Source organism: Homarus americanus, unplaced genomic scaffold, assembly GCF_018991925.1.
Source record: "Homarus americanus isolate GMGI-L3 unplaced genomic scaffold, GMGI_Hamer_2.0 scaffold52512, whole genome shotgun sequence".
NCBI classification, from domain to species: domain Eukaryota; kingdom Metazoa; phylum Arthropoda; class Malacostraca; order Decapoda; family Nephropidae; genus Homarus; species Homarus americanus.
The window spans coordinates 6,316,560-6,337,828 of record NW_024735442.1 but is presented as its reverse complement, the minus strand read 5'-3'; the positions used below and the strand labels follow the sequence as shown (position 1 = coordinate 6,337,828).

Genomic DNA, 21,269 nt, shown 5'->3' with positions numbered 1-21,269 from the left:
TGGGGGGTAGATTTATAATACAGGTTGTTATGTGCAAAGTAATGGGTAAAGGAGATTTTTAGTTTATAAATTTTTAGGCATTCATATATAATTTAATTTAGAGAAAATAAGTCCGCATTTCTATTTTGTGCAAATATTGTCCAAAGTATGGCATTTAAGATGATTTTTTATTATTTATAATATAAGCTGTGATATTAATGAATGAATGAAAAGGCTTTAAAAAGAAATAATATAGAACCACTGTTTTATTAAAATTTAATGACATGAACCGTTCACCACTTAAAGTAAGGTATGGAACATAGGGCCGGATTGATAGTCATTACGAAGCACAATGCCAATTGATAGTGTTCGTGCTGGTCTATTAATAGTCATCCCGATAAACGAGGTATCGGAAGGGAACCGTACGCATATCCCTGAAATGTTGGAAACAACATCGGGTGGCTACCCCCACCCTATAGCTGCCTTACGACAAATAATAATCATCATTATATTTTATGAAAGTTCTTCCAGTACTTTATATTACAGATGTCTACGTCGAATTATATTATTTTTTTTTGATAAGAACAATTAAACGAAATGTTAATACGGATAAATGAACTTTCACAACACTGTTATAACTTGAAACATTATTGGAATGTTGACATCACAGCTCCGACTTCGATGACGACTGCTGTCTGTGCTGTGAGCCTCATCTTCAATTAACAATTACTTCTGTTATCATTTAAGGTATGTTTCTTATCTTTATTCATTCATACAATATTTTTGTCGTAGTAGTAATAAAATTTCAACCATCTGAAACACGAAATACACTTATTTTTTCCAGAATGGGGCAAGCCAAGTGAGCTCACTCTATCTTGAGTTAGCAAGGAAAATATCACAGTTTTTGGCCCAGTAATATAGTTTAGTATAAACGTTAATATTTATTTTCAACAAGATATTAGCTATGGGGTACGATCTACAGTGTCTTGTGTGTCAGGCAGAAATATGCCGACATAAGTAAGTAGAAGATTTCATTTTCTTTATTCTTTAACTTAAATATTTACTGTCACTAATAAAATAAAGAATAAGTACAGCTTACTATCAATACAAATAATTTGTTCTAAAATTCTGCAATACTCGGCTACATCACAGTTTTAATAATACACTCAACACTGCACTCTTTGGTTAAAAAAAAATCTATTTACTTTTAATTTTTACAAATGATATTTTCATTCATCTAAATATAACTAAATTTTTTAGCTAGATTCTAAACAATATCAGAAAACCACACAGCACAGTAGGCAGTTTGGGAGTGACAATTAACTAAACTTGGTTGTCACAAAAAAAGCCCATTGGATGCACAATTGATCAACTTGACGTAGTTTGGCTCTTAAGAAGTTTCTATGCAATTTGAAGTGTGTGTACAATGCAAGGCAGGGGCCCCCACTGCACTGACATGAGAGATCAGTTTTAACTTTGCCATCTGTATGATGGTATTCAATCGGCAACACTTACAGATTTCTATAAAAAACATTGGTTAATTGAAAAAATTGTGGATCAGTCATATTTAATATTTTGTTAGGTTAGGTTATGTTAAGTTAGGTGAAGTTTAAATTCGATTAGATTAAGTTAAAGTGAGGTTACGTTAAGTTAGGTTAAGTTAAGTTAGGTTATTTTTTTTTTAAGTTAAAGATAGGTTAGATCCATATTTTGTGCCAGTTATTCACTGGTAATGTGGGGCAATTTTCAAGGGGGCAGTTGTCCTAGAAACAAATTTTATTAAAAAATTTAAATTAAGAAATTATAAATAAAATGATAATGTTCTGATTTTAAAGCATGCAGACCTACAGACAACACCTTGATGACATCGAAGAAATAAGGATGTTTAGTCAAGTTGATGATATGAGGAAGCGACGATTTAATATAAGACGAGATCCTTTTCAGTATTATAATGAAAAGGAATTTATTCAGTGCTACAGAGCATCTAAGGACAGCACCAGGGAGCTGCTTACAAAAATCAGACATCATCTCCCGCATATTCACAACGTCAAGACTTTGTGACAGTCTGCAGGCCGGTGATTATGTAGGCTTTCTCCTTGGTTATAGTGAATATGCGTTGCATCCATACTTACTCACTCCAATCCATAATCCAGCTAATGAAAGGCAGAGGAAATATAACAGATCTCATATTAAAACAAGAACTACAATTGAAAGGACATTTGGAGTGTGGAAGAGGAGATTTGCTGTCTTGCAACATGTAAGAGCAAAGCTGTCTACTACCAAAAATATTATAATTGCATGTGCAGTTCAACATAATATTACTTTGATTTCTGGACTTCCACTGGACATAGAAGACATGCATTAAGAAGTAATACGGCTTTAGTTAGTTAGGTAACTACTATGTTCCATACATTACTTTAAGTGGTGAACGATTCATGTCATTAAATTTTAATAAAACAGTGGTTCTATATATTTCTTTATTAAAGCCTTTTCATTCATTCTTAAATTATGTTGCCTTAAATTGTCTAATTTTTACTTCATTGAGGTCTTTAATAAGGAAGCTTACCTCAATATGTATGATAATTCACCTGTGAGGTAATATGAAGAAAACCAAAGGAAAGAAATATAGATTTATTTTTTCTAAATGTGCAAATATTAAGAAAATAAAAATTATTTTTTCTATACAGGACTCTGCATTTCATTAATATCACAGCTTATATTATAGATATACATAAAAAAAAAATCTGAACTGCCATACTTTGTACAATATTTGCACAAAATAGAAATGCGGAGACAAATTTTCTCTTAAATTAAATTATATATGAATGCATAAAAATTAATAAACTAAAAATCTCCTATATCCATTACTTTGCATATAACAACTTGTATTATAAATCTACCCCCCAAAAAAAAGAACTTTAATCTATAGCACAGTAAAAAGAATTGCAATTATTGAAAATCACAGCATACCTGTATATCATAAAAAAAAAAATCTTAGCTGCCATACTTAAGACAGCAATTGTAAACAATGGCAAAATAAAGAAATGTAGATTTATTTCCTTTAAATAAAATTATTTTAAGGTGTAAGACATAAGAAAATAAATTTATAATCTAGATGCCACTTTACGATATATCACAGTACCCCTGTATATAGTAAAATCATAAACATTGCATATGACTGTATGTTATTACTCAACCATCATTCATAAGTTTTAGCCATGGCATCATATGCAGTTGATGCTTTCCTTAAACATGTATCTAACAATTCAAAAGATTTATTAATTTTTTCAAGCGTCTTTTCAATCACTCTAATTACAGTTTCACTTTATCTTTCTTTGAGTGTATGTGCTGATATTATGGCCTTCACTTTCAGTTCCTCCTCATGCTCTCTTTTCATTGTGTACAATTTATATTTGTGGAACTCCCCTTGTCTTTTCTCACAATGACTGGTGAGGCAGGAACAGAGGGTGAAATTAGAAGTCGAAAAACAGAAGTAGATGGTGCAGAAGACACAGTTGATAGCCCTGGTGTTGGAACAGGCAAAACAAGAGGATCATAGGAGTGAGGAAGTTCAGGTACACTTGCAGAAGTCTTCCTCATGACACGAGCACTGGGTGGCGATTTCTTCTGAAGCTAATGATAGTTTTTCTGGAGGACCACCACCCGCTCTCCAATATCTCTGGTTTTAGTTCTGAAAGAAACAGAAGAATATAAATGCTTTATACAGTACTAGGCTACAGTCATATCTACATTAAAATTTACTATGATATGCTGGTAAAAAGGACTCGTGCTTCTGATAAGTATTTGGAGGTGACCCTTCAGAAACTGAGAATAGACCTGTTTGAAGCTATCTTGCCAGAATAATTTGGCTTGCTAAGTGTGTATTGCCAGGCAACTAATGGAAAGTACACTAACTCTGCAGAATAATATCTGTTTCATATAGATTTATATGCTGTATAGCTTGGTTCTAGGATAATTGCACCCCAATGCCAGTGAATAACTGGCACAAAACATGGAAATAGCCTAACTTTAACTTAAAATAACCTATCCTTACCTAACTTAACCTATTTTAACCTAACCAATTTTTAATTTAACCTAACTTTATTTTAACCTAACCTAACTTTAACTCACATGACTCCTCACATGACCCATCACTTAAATACTGTAATCTTACTCAATTTAGTAACCTAATGGCAAAAATCCTTATTTTTAAATACTAAACTTAGAAATAAGCATATACCTACTCCTTTTTATGTTGGAGCTCCTCTTGAGGTGCTTGGCTGTAAGAGGGAGTTGATCTTGGTTGCTGGCGTTTAATGTGGCAGTAATTTCATCCTAGGCCTTTCTTTTGCTGTCATTTATTGTGTTACAGTACTAGTAGACCTGTCCTCGACGACTGGCCTTTGCTCGATAAGGCGCAAAAGTGCTATGTGCAGGGTTACTGACAGGGCTGCAGAACGTTCTCTCCTCTCCATGTTTGATAACACCTGCGCAAACATTGGTGCCAAGTACACAGATGAAAAAATTGTCTGTAATTTGTTAAGAACAGATACTAAAGTTCAATTTGAAAAAAAAGAAGATATTTTTCAATATATTATTGTGCCGGTATAAAATAACGACTAAATATCTCTCTAAACCGTCTTTCTAATTATGTGAAATAATGCATTTGGCAGCCGCGCGTGGGAAACGTTTGTGCTGCCATACGAAACGAAGTGTTGTGTTTACACACGCTATATTCCTAGTTAAAGGCTCATGTAAGTGACTAGCAATATGGTACTGAGCGTCGGGTGGTTGCATCCCAACACACGATGCATCGTGATGATGATGGTGATCGTCATTATCGTCGTAATGACTAGGAATACGGCCCTTAATGATTATGTTACGAATGAGCGTTCCATCGTTGGTTGTGGATTCGCAACGTGAACGTCTTTTGTTTGTGACGTCATTTCTGCCGCGTCCGCTCGCTTTGTTTACTTTAGTATGGGCCCGGCAGTGTTTAGTTAAGTACAGAGTATCTCCTTTCTTATTGTACATTATGTTTCTAGTGGTATAACGTGTAAACCTTGCTCGACTTTTATAACACTGTGGGGTATGAGGTTGTTTGGTGTTCACTCAGGATGGGTTGGAGAAAGGAAACTCACAATGTGCTCTCTATATACATGTTGTATTGGATGTACAATGCAGCTTGGTGCTGGGAAGGCAGCATGGTTACAAGCGTGATGTAGAGAGAGCTGGTTGGTGAGGACGCTCAGAGAAGGACAGCTTGTGGGTCGCCATGCTCGCCGGCGGGAGAGAGGACCGCCAGGCAGGCGGAGGAGGAGCGAGGGCAGCCAGGCAGCGGCGGAGGAAGAGGGGGTGTTGCTGGCTGGTTGGTGTAGGTAGAAAGAGAGAGATCACCACGAGGTCAGGTCTTAAATAGCGGGGATTGGCGTGGCTTAGTAATTGACCCCCGCTCCGTGATGTATGGCGGCGCTGGTTGACCTAGACCACGAGGCATACACTGGGGAATTGGTGGGGTCGCCTACTCAGCGACAAACAGTGTTTGTGGGGGAAAAATCCACTACAACACCAAGTAAAGTATTATTTGTGAAAGATTATTGTTAATCATATTTTGGAGTTCCACGGAAAATAACTTACTTATTTATGAGGTTTCGTGTGGTGGATAGACCACGTTGTCCATAAGAACATAAGAACATAAGAAAATAAGGAGTCTGCAATAGACCGGTTGGCCTGTGCATGGCAGCTCCTGTCGAGAGTTACTACCACTCTCTATCATCCATGAATCTATCTAGCCTCCTTTTGAACTTTCCAGAGTTCCCGCACTTACTACAAAGTTGCGAAGCTTGTTCCACTCGTCCACCACCCTATTTGTGAACCAGTTTCTTCCTATCTCCCTCCTGAACCTAAACTTATCCAACTTGAATCCGTTGCTCCGAGTCCTATCCTGCTCGGATATTATAAGAACTTTATCTATATCCCCTTTATTGATTCCTTTCACCCACTTAAATACTTCTATCATATCTCCCCGCACTCTTCGTCTTTCTAGGGAATGCAAGTTAAGTTTCTTTAACCTATCCTGATATGGAAGGTTTCTAAGTCCCGGAATCATTTTTGTCATTCTTCGCTGCACCGACTCCAGTGAATTTATATCCATTCTATAATAGGGGCACCAGAACTGAACCGCATAATCGAGGTGCGGCCTGACTAGCGCAAGATATAGTTGCAATAAGACCTCTGCACTCTTGTTACTTCTAGATATAAAACCCAATACTCTGTTTGCCTTATTTCGAACATTAACGCACTGTTTTCTAGGCCGTAGGTCCGGGCTTACAAGTACCCCTAGGTCTCTTTCACAAGTCGACTTCTCTAGGTTGATGTTGTTAAGGCTGTATACATTATAAGTATTTGTTCTTCCAATATTAAGTACGCTGCACTTGCTGGTGTTGAATTTCATTTGCCATTTTTCAGACCACCCCTGCAGTTTATTTAGATCCTCCTGTAATGCATTTGCATCCTGCCCTGAATTAATTGCCGCCCTATTTTGGTGTCATCCGCAAACTTGCTTATGTCACTGCTGATCCCAGTATCTAAATCGTTTATGTAGATTATGAACAAGAATGGGCCTAGTACTGACCCTGGGGAACCCTGGTTACACGGCCCCACTCAGATTTAACACCATCTACGCTGACCCTCTCGTTCTATCGGTGAGCCATGATTTTATCCAATTTAAAACTTTCCCTCGATACCATGAGCCTTAATTTTTCTCAGAAGCCTCTGATGCGGTACTCTGTCAAATGCTTTGCTAAAGTCTAAGTAAATAACATCGTAATTTTCGTCATTATCTACTACCTCGAAGACTTTCCTAAAAAACGTTAGCAGATTTGTTAGACAAGATTTTCCCTTTGTAAACCCATGTTGAGAGTCGTAGATTAATTTGCTTTTCTCTAGATGCGATCGGATGCTATCTGCTATAATTTATTCAAGAAATTTTCCCACTACTGACGTCAAACTGATCGGCCGGTAATTTGACGCTGATGCTCTGTCTCCCTTTTTGAATATGGGTACTACATTTGCCTGTTTCCACAACTCTGGCACAACTCCAGTGTCTAATGATTTTGTAAATAAGTTTACGAGGGGTCCGCTAGTCTGTTCCCTACACTCTTTTAAGACTCGAGGAAAAATTTCATCCGGCCCTGGGGATTTTGTATTTTTTAGTTTATTTATCTTCTTAAGAACATCCTCTTTTCTGATAGTGATATTCTTTTATTTCTCTTCTTCCTTTCCCTTAAATATCAGTTCCACCTCCGGAATTTCATCGCAAATTTCTTCTGTGAAAACTGATAAGTAGCTGCTGTTCAATGCTTTGCTTATTTCTTCACTGCCATTTATCAATTCTCCCCTCCCTGACTTTAAAGGCCCAACTGGGACAACGTTCATCGTAGTTTCTGGACTAAATAAGTCTTTACTTTTGTGTTCATTATTTGTCACTCGGTTGAGTCATTTATTTGATCAGATTTAACTTGTATTTGTTTATTTTTGTACATACTGATATATTTATTTTATTGATTATTTATAAATATATTGTTATTAAAACTACTGCATGTATTTCAATATACCCCATAGTAATGAGGTGATAATTTGGTGGGATCTATTCCTGGACCTATAGTACAAAGTGTAATTTGTGAATTTGTGATATTGTTACACCCTTAAGAGGCCCAAGGGTCGTAACAAAATTGGCGACCTTGCCAGGATTGATCCCTTTTCACTCATTATCTATTGGGAATATTTAAATATAGGGAATCTTTATTGTTTAATCATGGCTACGTTTGATGTGGAGGAGTTTGTTGAAAATCCATCCGTAGAAATGTTGAAAGACTGTGTGTTAAGAAAGGATGATTGGATGAAACTTGCTGATACATATGAAATTGAGTATCGACGTAGTCAAAGAAAGTCTGAAATTCAAAGTGCAGTTCTAACTGAACTTGTAAATGAAGAGGTGCTACCGAAGGGGGCACTGACTTTGCGTTCATTTGACCCCAGGGAAGCTGTAGAGATCAGAAAGTTAGAAATGGAATATGAGTTGACTTTGAAGGAAAGAGAAGAAAGGGAAAGAGAGCGTGAAAGGCAGCATGAATTAGCATTAGCACAGATTAGCAGTAGAAGACAAGACTTACAGGCATTGTCTTTAGAATCTGAGACAAAATTGTTTGATGTGACAAAACATTTGAGACTTATGCCTGCTTTTGACGAGGAGGATCCAGAAGAGTTTTTCATGCAGTTTGAGAAGATTGCAAAGTCTTTTCAGTGGCCTGAAGAGTCGTGGATTGCTATGATTCAAAGTGTGTTCACTGGGTCAGCTCGTTCAGCATTTCTGTCTTTGTCAAGTGAAGTTTGTCGTAGTTATAAGTTAGTGAAAGAAGAAATTCTTAAGGCATATGAACTCATTCCTGAAACATATAGAGTAAAATTTAGGACTAAGAGAAAGACTGATGCACAGTCGTATATAGAATTTGTTTATTCATTGAGTAAAATGTGTGGAAGGTGGATAAAGTCTAGCAAGGTAGAAACTTCTGAGGAACTTGTTGAATTGATGATTTTAGAACAGTTCAAAAGAGCCACTCCAAGAGATATACAATTGTACTTAGGAGAGAGAGATATTAGTAATGTTCATAAAGCTGCTGCATTAGCTGATAGCTATGCCCTTACTCACAAAATGCATCCTGTTAAATCTCAAAATCATTCAGGTGGAAAGGGTTTTGTAGCCAAGGAAAAGGGTGGTAGGCAGGATAGTAGTACTGCTTCTTCTAGTAAAGTAAATTTTTGTGGAAACTCAGGTGAGCTTTCCAAGACCTATCCCAAGACTAAAGCATTTGTCTGTTTTTACTGTAAGAAACCACGTCATGTGATTGCGAATTGCCTAAAATTGGAAGCAAAGAAGGAAGAGCCAGTGCTCTCATTCGAACCTCTGGAGAAGTTTGACAAAACTTTAGTGAGAAATCGCCCAAAGGAGGATTCTTTTGAACCCTTCATGTTTGATGGTACAGTTGCAGTTGAGGAATCAGGTGATCAGTATCCTGCGAAGATTTTGCGGCGTGACAGTGGTGCTTCTCACAGTATTCTGTTGAAAGGATCTGTTCCCTGCGTGGAAGATTCCTATACTGGAGAGCATTTGGTGCTTAAGGGTGTCGGTGGAGTGATCACTGTTCCTTTGTGTAGGGTGTTTTTAAGAACTCCACTTGTGACTGGTTGGGTGACTATTGGTGTTCAAGATTCTCTTCCTGTGACAGGGGCTACTTTTTTGCTGGGTAATGATATTGCAGGAGCCAGCGTGGTGCCAAATCCTGTGGTATCTTCGACTCCTACAGAGGAGAATAATACTGGATTAATTGAAGAAAAATACCCTGATTTATTTCCTTTATGTGCAGTTACAAGGAGCCAGACTCTTCGGAATAAAGTACAGTCCGTTCCTTCAGTTGACCCTAAGCTCTGTATTGCTGATAGCAGTGCACCTGGCAATGATGAAAATGATTTAGGTATTGACAATCTGTTTGACAGTCAGGAGGATTCATTTGATAGTGACATTGGTGGGAGAGATGTGAGTGAAGCTAAAGATTCAGTTAACATTCATTCCCCAAAATCTGAAGCTGATCTCTCTTCTGGTGACAACATTACCATTCAGAAAGTACCTGTCACTAGGGAAAAACTAATAGATGATCAGCAGAGTGACTCCGAATTAGCTGAACTATGTAGGAAGGCTGTGGATATTGAAGAAGCCGTTCGCTTGCCTGTTTGTTACTACATGGATTCAGGGTTACTTATGAGGAAGTTCAGATCTGTATCTGATCCTGCTGATGAGTGGAATGTTGTGCATCAGGTTGTGATTCCCAGTTGTCACAGGGGAGAAATCTTGAAATTAGCACACGACTTTTTGGGAGGACATTTAGGAGTTAGGAAAACATACAAAAAATGTTGTCGCATTTTTACTAACCTGGAATGAAAGGTGATGTTGCCAGATTCTGTAGAACTTGCCATGAATGTCAGATGGCTGGTAAACCGAATCAGGTCATAAAGCCTGCTCCCCTAAAACCCATTCCTGTGGTAGATGAGCCATTTAGCAGGGTTTTAATTGATTGTGTAGGTCCTCTCCCAAAAACTCGATGTGGCCACCAATATTTGTTAACAATCATGTGTACTACCACCAGGTACCCAGAGGCTATACCATTGCGAAACATCAAAGCAAAGAGTGTGGTAAAGGCTCTGACTAACTTCTTCACTAAATGTGGCATTCCTAGAATTGTACAGTCGGATCAGGGTACTAACTTCACTTCTTTCCTTTTCCAGCAGGTGATGAATGAATTGGGTATTAAACAATACTTAGCTTCTGCGTACCACCCTCAAACCCAAGGTGCCCTAGAGAGGTTCCACCAGACTTTTAAATCAATGCTTATGAAATACTGTATGGAGTCTGATAAGGATTGGGATGAAGGAGTACCACTTATGTTGTTTGCCATAAGAGAGAGTCCCCAAGACTCCCTAGGATTCAGTCCCTTTGAAATGATTTTTGGTCCTGTTGTAAGAGGTCCTATGACTGTGTTGAAGGAAAGTTGGATAAGTAATCAGATAAAAGTCCCTTTGTCAGTGTATGTAGAGAAGTTTAAAGAGAAACTGAAGAGAGTAGGTGAGATTGCTCGTGAAAATCTGTCAGAAGTACAGGAGAAAATGAAAAAGCAATATGATGAGCATTGTCAAGCTAGAGAATTTAAGCCTGGAGATAGGGTTTTAGCACTTATACCCCTGTATAGAAATCCCCTTCAAGCTAAATATGAGGGTCCATTCACTATAGTTAAGAAATTAAATGACCAACTATGTCATAGCGACTCCAAACAAGAGAAAATTGGAGAGGTTGATTTATATCAACAGGTTGAAACCGTATTTTGGTAGGAGTGAAGTGGTTTGTTCGGTAACAGGTGAGGAGGTGATCCCAGACACTGATTTCCAAGTGGATGTCCCCATAAAAATCTGTAATTCCAGTATATTGTGTGACCCCTACCTCTAAAGTATCTCATCTTTCACAACAGCAATCTCAGGATGTGGTGCAACTGCTGCAGGAGTTCAAACCACTCTTCGACGATGTGCCACGCCAGTGTTCTCTGCTGGAGCACGACCTGGTACTGCTGCCTGGCACATCTCCCATCAAGCAAGCACCCTACCGAATGAGCCCTGATAAGCAGGAGAAGCTGAAGCAGGAGGTGGAGTATCTACTGGAACATGACCTAGTGGAGAGGAGCAGTAGTGCATGGGCGTCACCCTGTGTGCTGGTGCCTAAACCCGACGGAAGTGTCCGCATGTGTACTGACTACAGGAAGGTCAACCTGGTGACACGTGCTGATGCATATCCATTGCCGTGCATCGACGATATCATCGATAGTGTGGGTCAAGCATCATTTGTCACCAACCTGGATCTTCTCAAAGGCTACTACCAAATCAAACTCTCGGAAAAAGCAAAGCAGATTTCAGCTTTTGTTACTGCGGAGGGGCTGTGGCAATACAAAGTTATGCCCTTCGGCCTCAAAGGAGCACCAGCAACATTTCAGCGAGCAATGTATATAGTGACGTCAGGCCTGCCTGGAGTGTACGCCTATCTAGATGATCTGGTCGTCATCGGTGACACATGGGTACAACACATTGGCCGACTCCGTGAACTCTTCAATCGTCTGGCAGAGTTCAACTTCACCGTAAACCTACCCAAGAGTGAATTCGGACATGCCACCTTAATCTTCCTTGGTCATGTCATTGGACAAAGGAAAATTGCTCCAATTGATGCCAAGGTTGTCGATATTCTCAGTCTACCCGCACCTCACAATCGAAAGGCTCTCAGAAGATTTCTTGGGATGGTTGGATTCTACAGGAGGTTTTGTCAAAATTTTGGCATGGTGGTCACTCCCATGACAGATTTGGTCAGTCCAAAAAGAAAGTTTGTGTGGACTGATGAATGCCAGACAGCATTCGAAATGGTTTGTAGGTTGTTGGCAACGGCACCTGTACTACAACTCCCAGATTTTAAACAATTTATGATACAATCGGATGCGTGTGACACAGGAGTTGGTGCTGTGTTAATGCAAAAAGGAAAAGATGGAATATTGCACCCGAACTGTTATTTCTCGGCCAAACTGAAAAAGCATCAACGTGGATATGCCACAATAGAAAAAGACGCATTGGCCATTTTGTTAGCTTTGGAAAAGTTTGAGGTGTATGTAAGTGGATCACCTTACCCAGTGATAGTTTATACAGATCATAAAACACTTCAGTTTGTTCATAATATGAGAAATAAGAATCAAAGGCTGTTACGGTGGTCATTAGCTCTTCAACCCTATAATATAGAAATCAAACACATAAAGGGCTGTGATAATATTATTGCCGACACTCTATCTCGTGTTGAGTAAAACTTTTATTCAGAGCTTCTTAAACATTTAAATTCAGGGGGGAGATGTTACCAGTGAGCGTTCCATCGTTGGTTGTGGATCCGCAACGTGAACGTCTTTTGTTTGTGACGTCATTTCTGCCGCGTCCGGTCGCTTTGTTTACTTTAGTATGGGCCCGGCAGTGTTTAGTTAAGTACAGAGTATCTCCTTTCTTATTGTACAGTATGTTTCTAGTGGTATAACGTGTAAACCTTGCTCGACTTTTATAACACCAAGTAAAGTATTATTTGTGAAAGATTATTGTTAATCATATTTTGGAGTTCCACGGAAAATAACTTACTTATTTATGAGGTTTCGTGTGGTGGATAGACCACGTTGTTCATTGTAGTTTCTAGACGAAATAAGTCTTTACTTTTGTGTTCATTATTTTGTCACTCGGTTGAGTCATTTATTTGATCAGATTTAACTTGTATTTGTTTATTTTTGTACATACTGATATATTTATTTTATTGATTATTTGTTAATATATTGTTATTAAAACTACTGCATGTATTTCAATATACCCCATAGTAATGAGGTGATAATTTGGTGGGATCTATTCCTGGACCTATAGTACAAAGTGTAATTTGTGAATTTGTGATATTGTTACACCCTTAAGAGGCCCAAGGGTCGTAACAATTAACAAAGTAATGAAATAAACCTTACTGTACTGTATTAACTAAAAAAAATGCTCCACTTAATGCTCCATCCAAACTTGACCTTCATGATTTCCATATCTGACCATTTCTTCAGGTTCTTCGAAATGCATGTCTTCCATGTCCAGTGGAAGTCCAGAAATCAAAGCAATATTATGGAGAACTGCACATGCAATTTCAGTATAGTAAACAGCTTTGCTCTTAAATGTTGCAAGATAGCAAATCTCCTCTTCCACACTCCAAATGTCCTTTCAATTGTAGTTCTTGTTTTAATATGAGATCTGTTATATTTCCTCTGCTTTTCATTAGCTGGATTATGGATTGGAGTGAGTAAGTATGGATGCAATGCATATCCACTATCACCAAGGATAAAGCCTCGATATACACCGGCCTGCAGACTTTCACAAAGTCTTGACGTTGTGAATATGCGGGAGATGATGTCTGATTTTTGTAAGCAGCTCTCTGGTGCTGTCCTTAGATGCTCTGTAGCACTGAATAAATTCCTTTTCATTATAATACTGAAAAGGATCTCGTCTTACATTAAATCGTCGCTTCCTCATATCATCAACCTGACTTAACATCCTTATTTCTTCGATGTCATCAAGGTGTTGTCTATAGGTCTACATGCTGCAAAATCATAACATTATCATTTTATTTATTTTTTCTTAATTGAAATTTTGTATTAAAATTTGTTTCTAGGACAACTGCCCCCTTGACAATTGCTCCCCGACAAATGCCCCCATTGGACAACTGCCCCCTTGAAAATTGCCCCACCTTACCTGTAAATAACTGGCACAAAACATGGATCTAACCTAACTTTAACTTAAAAAAAAACCTTACCTAACCTAACTTTAACCTAACTTAACCTTACCCAATTTTAACTTAACTAACTTAACATAACCTAACTTAACCTAACTTAACATAACCTAACTTAACCTAACTTAACATAACCTAACTTAACCTAACAAAATATTAAATATGACTGATCCACAATTTTTTCAATTAACCAATGTTTTTATAGAAATCTGTAAGTGTTACTGATGGAATACCATCATACAGATGGCAAAGTTAAACTAATCTCTCATGCCAGTGCAGTGGGGGCCCCTGCCTTGCATTGTACACACTTCAAGTTATTGTACATAGAAACTTCTTAAGAGCCAAACTAAGTCAAGTTGACAAATGTTCATCCCATGTGTTATTTTTGTGACAAGCAAGTTTGGTTAATTGTCACTCCCTTACTGTCTACTGTGCTGTGTGCTTTTCTGATATTGTTTAGAATATAGCTAAAAAATGTAGTTATACTTAGATGAATGAAAATATCGTTTGTAAAACTTAAAAGTAAATTGATTTTTTTTAACTAAAGACATCAGTTTTGCGTGTATCATTAAAACTGTGATGTAGCCTAGCATTGCAGAATTTTAGAGCAAATTATTTGTATTGATAGTAAGCTGTACTTTTTCTTTATTTTATTATTGACAGTAAATATTTCAGTTAAAGAATATGGAAAATGAAATCTTCTGCTTACTTATGTCAGCATATTTCTGCCTAACACACACAAGACAGTGTACATCGTAAACCATAGCTTATATCTTGTTGAAAATAAATATTAACCTTAATAAACCATATTACTGGGCCAAAAACTATGATATTTTCCTTGCTAACTCAAGATAGTGAGCTCACTTGGCTTGCCTCATTCCGGAAAAAATAAGTGAATTTCGTGGCTAAGATGGTTGAAATTTTATTACTACGACGACAAAAATATTGTATGAATCAATAAAGATAAGAAACATACCTTAAATTATAACAGAAGTAAGTGTTAATTGAAGATGAGACTCACAGCACAGTTAGCTGCCTTCATCGAAGTCGGAGCTGTGATGTCAACATTCCAATAATGTTTTAAGTTCATAACAGTATTGTGAAAGTTGATTTATCCGTATTAACACTTCTTTTAATTGTTCTTATCAAAATAATTAATATCATTCGACGTAGACATCTGTAATAAAGTACTGGAATAACTTTCATAAAATTTAGGGCCGTATTCCTAGTCATTACGACGATAATGACGATCACCATCATCATCACGATGCATCGTGTGTCGGGATGCAACCACCCGACGCTCAGTACCATATTGCTAGTCACTTACATGAGCCTTTAACTAGGAATATAGCGTGTGTAAACACAACACTTCGTTTCGTATGGCAGCACAAACGTTTCCCACGCGCTTGCCAAATGCATTATTTCACATAATTAGAAAGACGGTTTAGAGAGATATTTAGTTGTTATTTTATATCGGCACAATAATATATTGAAAAATATCTTCTTTTTTTTCAAATTGAACTTTAGTATCAGTTCTAAACAAATTACAGACAATTTTTTCATCTGTGTACTTGGCACCAATGTTTGCGCTGGTGTTATCAAACATGGAGAGGAGAGAACGTTCTGCAGCCCTGTCAGTAACCCTGCACATAGCACTTTTGCGCCTTCTCGAGCAAAGGCCAGTCGTCGAGGACAGGTCTACTAGTACTGAAACACAATAAATGACAGCAAAAGAAAGGCCTAGGATGAAATTACTGCCTCATTAAACACCAGCAACCAAGATCAACTCCCTCTTACAGCCAAGCACCTCAAGAGGAGCTCCAACATAAAAAGGAGTAAGTATATGCTTATTTCTAAGTTTAGTATTTAAAAATAAGGATTTTTGCCATTAGGTTACTAAATTGAGTAGGATTACAGTATTTAAGTGACGGGTCATGTGAGGAGTCATGTGAGTTACAGTTAGGTTAGGTTAAAATAAAGTTAGGTTAAGTTAAAAATTGGTTAGGTTAAAATAGGTTAAGTTAGGTAAGGATAGGTTATTTTAAGTTAAAGTTAGGTTATTTCCATGTTTTGTGCCAGTTATTCACTGGCATTGGGGGCAATTATCCTAGAACCAAGCTATACAGCATATAAATCTATATGAAACAGATATTATTCTGCAGAGTTAGTGTACTTTCCATTAGTTGCCTGGCAATACACACTTAGCAAGCCAAATTATTCTGGCAAGATAGCTTCAAACAGGTCTATGCTCAGTTTCTGAAGGGTCACCTCCAAAAACTTATCAGAAGCACGAGTCCTTTTTACCAGCATATCATAGTAAATTTTAATGTAGATATGACTGTAGCCTAGTACTGTATAAAGCATTTATATTCTTCTGTTTCTTTCAGAACTAAAACCAGAGATATAGGGGAGCGGGTGGTGGTCCTCCAGAAAAACTATCATTAGCTTCAGAAGAAATCGCCACCCAGTGCTCGTGTCATGCGGAAGACTTCTGCAAGTGTACCTGAACTTCCTCACTCCCATGATCCTCTTCTTTTGCCTGTTCCAACACCAGGGCTATCAACTGTGTCTTCTGCACCATCTACTTCTGTTTTTCGACTTCTAATTTCACCCTCTGTTCCTGCCTCACCAGTCACTGTGAGAAAAGACAAGGGGAGTTCCACAAATATAAATTGTACACAATGAAAAGAGAGCATGAGGAGGAACTGAAAGTGAAGGCCATAATATCAGCACATACACTCAAAGAAAGATAAAGTGAAACTGTAATTAGAGTGATTGAAAAGACGCTTGAAAAAATTAATAAATCTTTTGAATTGTTAGATACATGTTTAAGGAAAGCATCAACTGCATATGATGCCATGGCTAAAACTTATGAATGATGGTTATAAATTTATTTTCTTATGTCTTACACCTTAAAATAATTTTATTTAAAGGAAATAAATCTACATTTCTTTATTTTGCCATTGTTTACAATTGCTGTCTTCAGTATGGCAGCTAAGATTTTTTTTTTTTATGATATACAAGTATGCTGTGATTTTCAAATAATTGCAATTCTTTTTACTGTGCTATAGACCAAAGTTCTTTTTTGGTGGGGGGGGGGTAGATTTATAATACAAGTTGTCATATGCAAAGTAATGGATATAGGAGATTTTTAGTTTATTAATTTTTATGCATTCATATTTAATTTAATTTAAGAGAAAATTTGTCTCCGCATTTCTATTTTGTGCAAATATTGTACAAAGTATGACAGTTCAGATTTTTTTTTATGTATATCTATAATATAAGCTGTGATATTAATGAAATGCAGAGTCCTGTATAGAAAAAATAATTTTTATTTTCTTAATTTTTGCACATTTAGAAAAAATAAATCTATATTTCTTTCCTTTGGTTTTCTTCATATTACCTCACAGGTGAATTATCATACATATTGAGGTAAGCTTCCTTATTAAAGACCTCAATGAAGTAAAAATTAGACAATTTAAGGCAACATAATTTAAGAATGAATGAAAAGGCTTTATTAAAGAAATAATATAGAACCACTGTTTTATTAAAATTTAATGACATGAATCGGTCGCCACTTAAAGTAATGTATGGAACATTGTAGTTACCTAACTAACTAAAGCCGTATTACTTCTTAATGTATGTCTTCTATGTCCAGTGGAAGTCCAGAAATCAAAGTAATATTATGTTCAACTGCACATGCAATTATAATATTTTTGGTAGTAGACAGCTTTGCTCTTACATGTTGCAAGACAGCAAATCTCCTCTTCCACACTCCAAATGTCCTTTCAATTGTAGTTCTTGTTTTAATATGAGATCTGTTATATTTCCTCTGCCTTTCATTAGCTGGATTATGGATTGGAGTGAGTAAGTATGGACGCAACGCATATTCACTATAACCAAGGAGAAAGCCTCGATAACCACCAGCCTGCAGACTGTCACAAAGTCTTGACGTTGTGAATATGCGGGAGATGATGACTGATTTTTGTAAGCAGCTCCCTGGTGCTGTCCTTAGATGCTCTGTAGCACTGAATAGATTCCTTTTCATTATAATACTGAAAAGGATCTCGTCTTATATTAAATCGTCGCTTCCTCATATCATCAACTTGACTAAACATCCTTATTTCTTAAAGGTCATCAAGGTGTTGTCTGTAGGTCTGCATGCTGTAAAATCAGAACATTATCATTTTATTTATAATTTCTTAATTTAAATTTTTTAATAAAATTTGTTTCTAGGACAACTGCCCCCTTGAAAATTGCCCCACATTACCAGTGAATAACTGGCACAAAATATGGATCTAACCTATCTTTAACTTAAAAAAAAAATAATAACCTAACTTAACGTAACCTCACTTTAACTTAATCTAATCGAATTTAAACTTCACCTAACTTAACATAACCTAACCTAACAAAATATTAAATATGACTGATCCACAATTTTTTCAATTAACCAATGTTTTTTATAGAAATCTGTAAGTGTTGCCGATTGAATACCATCATACAGATGGCAAAGTTAAAACTGATCTCTCATGTCAGTGCAGTGGGGGCCCCTGCCTTGCATTGTACACACACTTCAAATTGCAGAGAAACTTCTTAAGAGCCAAACTACGTCAAGTTGATCAATTGTGCATCCAATGGGCTGTTTTTGTGACAACCAAGTTTAGTTAATTGTCACTCCCAAACTGCCTAATGTGCTGTGTGGTTTTCTGATATTGTTTAGAATCTAGCTAAAAAATTTAGTTATATTTAGATGAATGAAAATATCATTTGTAAAAATTAAAAGTAAATAGATTTTTTTTTAACCAAAGAGTGCAGTGTTGAGTGTATTATTAAAACTGTGATGTAGCCGAGTATTGCAGAATTTTAGAGCCAATTATTTGTATTGATAGTAAGCTGTACTTATTCTTTATTTTATTAGTGACAGTAAATATTTAAGTTAAAGAATAATGAAAATGAAATCTTCTACTTACTTATGTCGGCATATTTCTGCCTGACACACAAGACACTGTAGATCGTACCCCATAGCTAATATCTTGTTGAAAATAAATATTAACGTTTATACTAAACTATATTACTGGGCCAAAAACTGTGATATTTTCCTTGCTAACTCAAGATAGAGTGAGCTCACTTGGCTTGCCCCATTCTGGAAAAAATAAGTGTATTTCGTGTTTCAGATGGTTGAAATTTTATTACTACTACGACAAAAATATTGTATGAATGAATAAAGATAAGAAACATACCTTAAATGATAACAGAAGTAATTGTTAATTGAAGATGAGGCTCACAGCACAGACAGCAGTCGTCATCGAAGTCGGAGCTGTGATGTCAACATTCCAATAATGTTTCAAGTTCATAACAGTGTTGTGAAAGTTCATTTATCCGTATTAACACTTCTTTTAATTGTTCTTATCAAAAAAATAATATAATTCGACGTAGACATCTGTAATATAAAGTACTGGAAGAACTTTCATAAAATATAATGATGATTATTATTTGTCGAAAGGCAGCTATCGGGTGGGGGTAGCCACCCGATGTTGTTTCCAACATTTCAGGGATATGCGTACGGTTCCCTTCCGATACCTCGTTTATCGGGATGATTATTAATAGACCAGCACAAGCACTATCAATTGGCATTGTGCTTCGTAATGACTATCAATCCGGTCCATAATGATGATTATTATTCGTCGTAAGGCAGCTATCGGGTGGGGATTGGCACCCGATGTTGTTTCCAAAATTTCAGGGGTATGCACACTGTTCCCTTCCGATACCTCGTTTAACGGGATGACTAGTGATATACCAGCACGAACACAATCAATTGGCATCGTGCTTCGTAATGACTAGGAATACGGCCCAAATCCGATTGGAGCAATGTCCCCAAGGCTCAGTACTTAGACCATTTTCATTTATTTTATACATAAATGACATAGATATCGGCGTAGACAGCAACACGTAAATTTGCTGATGACACTAAAATAGGGCGTATAATTAAATCTGACGAGGACTCTGCAAAACTACAGGAAGATCTAAACAAATTTTTTAAATTGTCTGAAAAATGGCAGATGAAATTCAATGTGGACAAATATAAAGTACTCAGTAAAGGAGATGTAGACAGGGAAACCAGATACCAGATGAACAACGACGTTATTGAGAAATCCGACTGGGAGAAAGATTTCGGAGTGTATTTGCTCAAAACAAGGCTAATAAAGTACTTGGGTTCATACAAAGGAGTGCTAGTTTCAAGACTAGCGAGGTCATCCTAAAACTATATCTTGCGCTTGTGAGACCTCACTTGGATTACGCAGTTCATTATGGTCACTGTATTACAGAATGGATATAGAATCCTTGGAAAGAATTAAGAGGAGAATGATAAGACTATCCATGGCATTAGGAACCTTGACTACAGCGACAGGTTATAGCATCTTAATTTGCACTCCCTCGAGAGACGTAGAGTGAGGGGCGATATGATAGAGGTGTATAAATGAAAGTCAGGGCTAAACAAGGGGACATTGCAAAGGTACTCAAACTATCCAACCAGGAGCGAACTCGTAACAATGGTTTTAAATTAGACAGATTTAGGCGCGAAATATGTTAACATTGGTTTAGAAATAGAGTAGTGGACGAGTGGAACAAGTTATCAAACATCATCATTAACTCGAATACGCTGGATAGCTTCAAACATAGGTTGGATGGATATATGACCAATAGGGGTTGGGTGTAAATGGGACTGCCTAGTATGGGCCAATAGGCCCGCTGCAGTTTCCTCCATTCTTACGTTCTTATGTTCTTATGTTCATTCCTACAACTATAAATATTCTAACTATATCTTGTATACGAGTTTTGACTTGTTACAGTAATATAAATTATAGCCCTACCTACTGAACAAGCAGGGAAATTACTTCTGAACACATAAAGTACTTACCTCTAAATCCAATATATATTCGGTGTCACATAACAGTTACCCCATAATGTTTGTTTTTTTTCAGTCCCTCAAGTGAAGTGGGTTCTGTTGTATAATTTACCTTTTCTCCTTCCCCTGGTTCCATTTAGTCAACTGGTTGCAAAACAGGGGGTTCCAGCACCCCCTCACCTCGAGTCATAGTGTGCCTAATAAGGTAGCACGTGTTGACACTGCCTCACTAATAAGCAATTAGCATTCAGATGGAAGACAATAGCGGCAGATCTTTGAGCGGGGGAGATCAAATGTGTATGAGGAAGACTGTAAGGGATGGTAAAGACTGGCTCACAAAGTTCGCTCCTTTTCTCCCTTATTATTCCTCTTTCTTATTCCCTTTTACCTCTATTAATCTTTCTTCTTCTGTATCCTTCTTTCTCTTTTTCTCCGTCCATCCTCCTCGTA

At 37.1% G+C, this 21,269-nt stretch overlaps 1 long non-coding RNA gene across 1 annotated transcript; it reads left to right on the top strand.

The window, feature by feature from the left end:
- Positions 1 to 661: 661 nt before the first annotated feature.
- Positions 662 to 2,449, top strand: LOC121871014. Its single transcript, XR_006089812.1, has 2 exons — positions 662 to 726; positions 1,815 to 2,449. It is a non-coding gene; the product is annotated as an uncharacterized LOC121871014 (long non-coding RNA).
- The last annotated feature ends 18,820 nt before the right edge of the window (positions 2,450 to 21,269 follow it).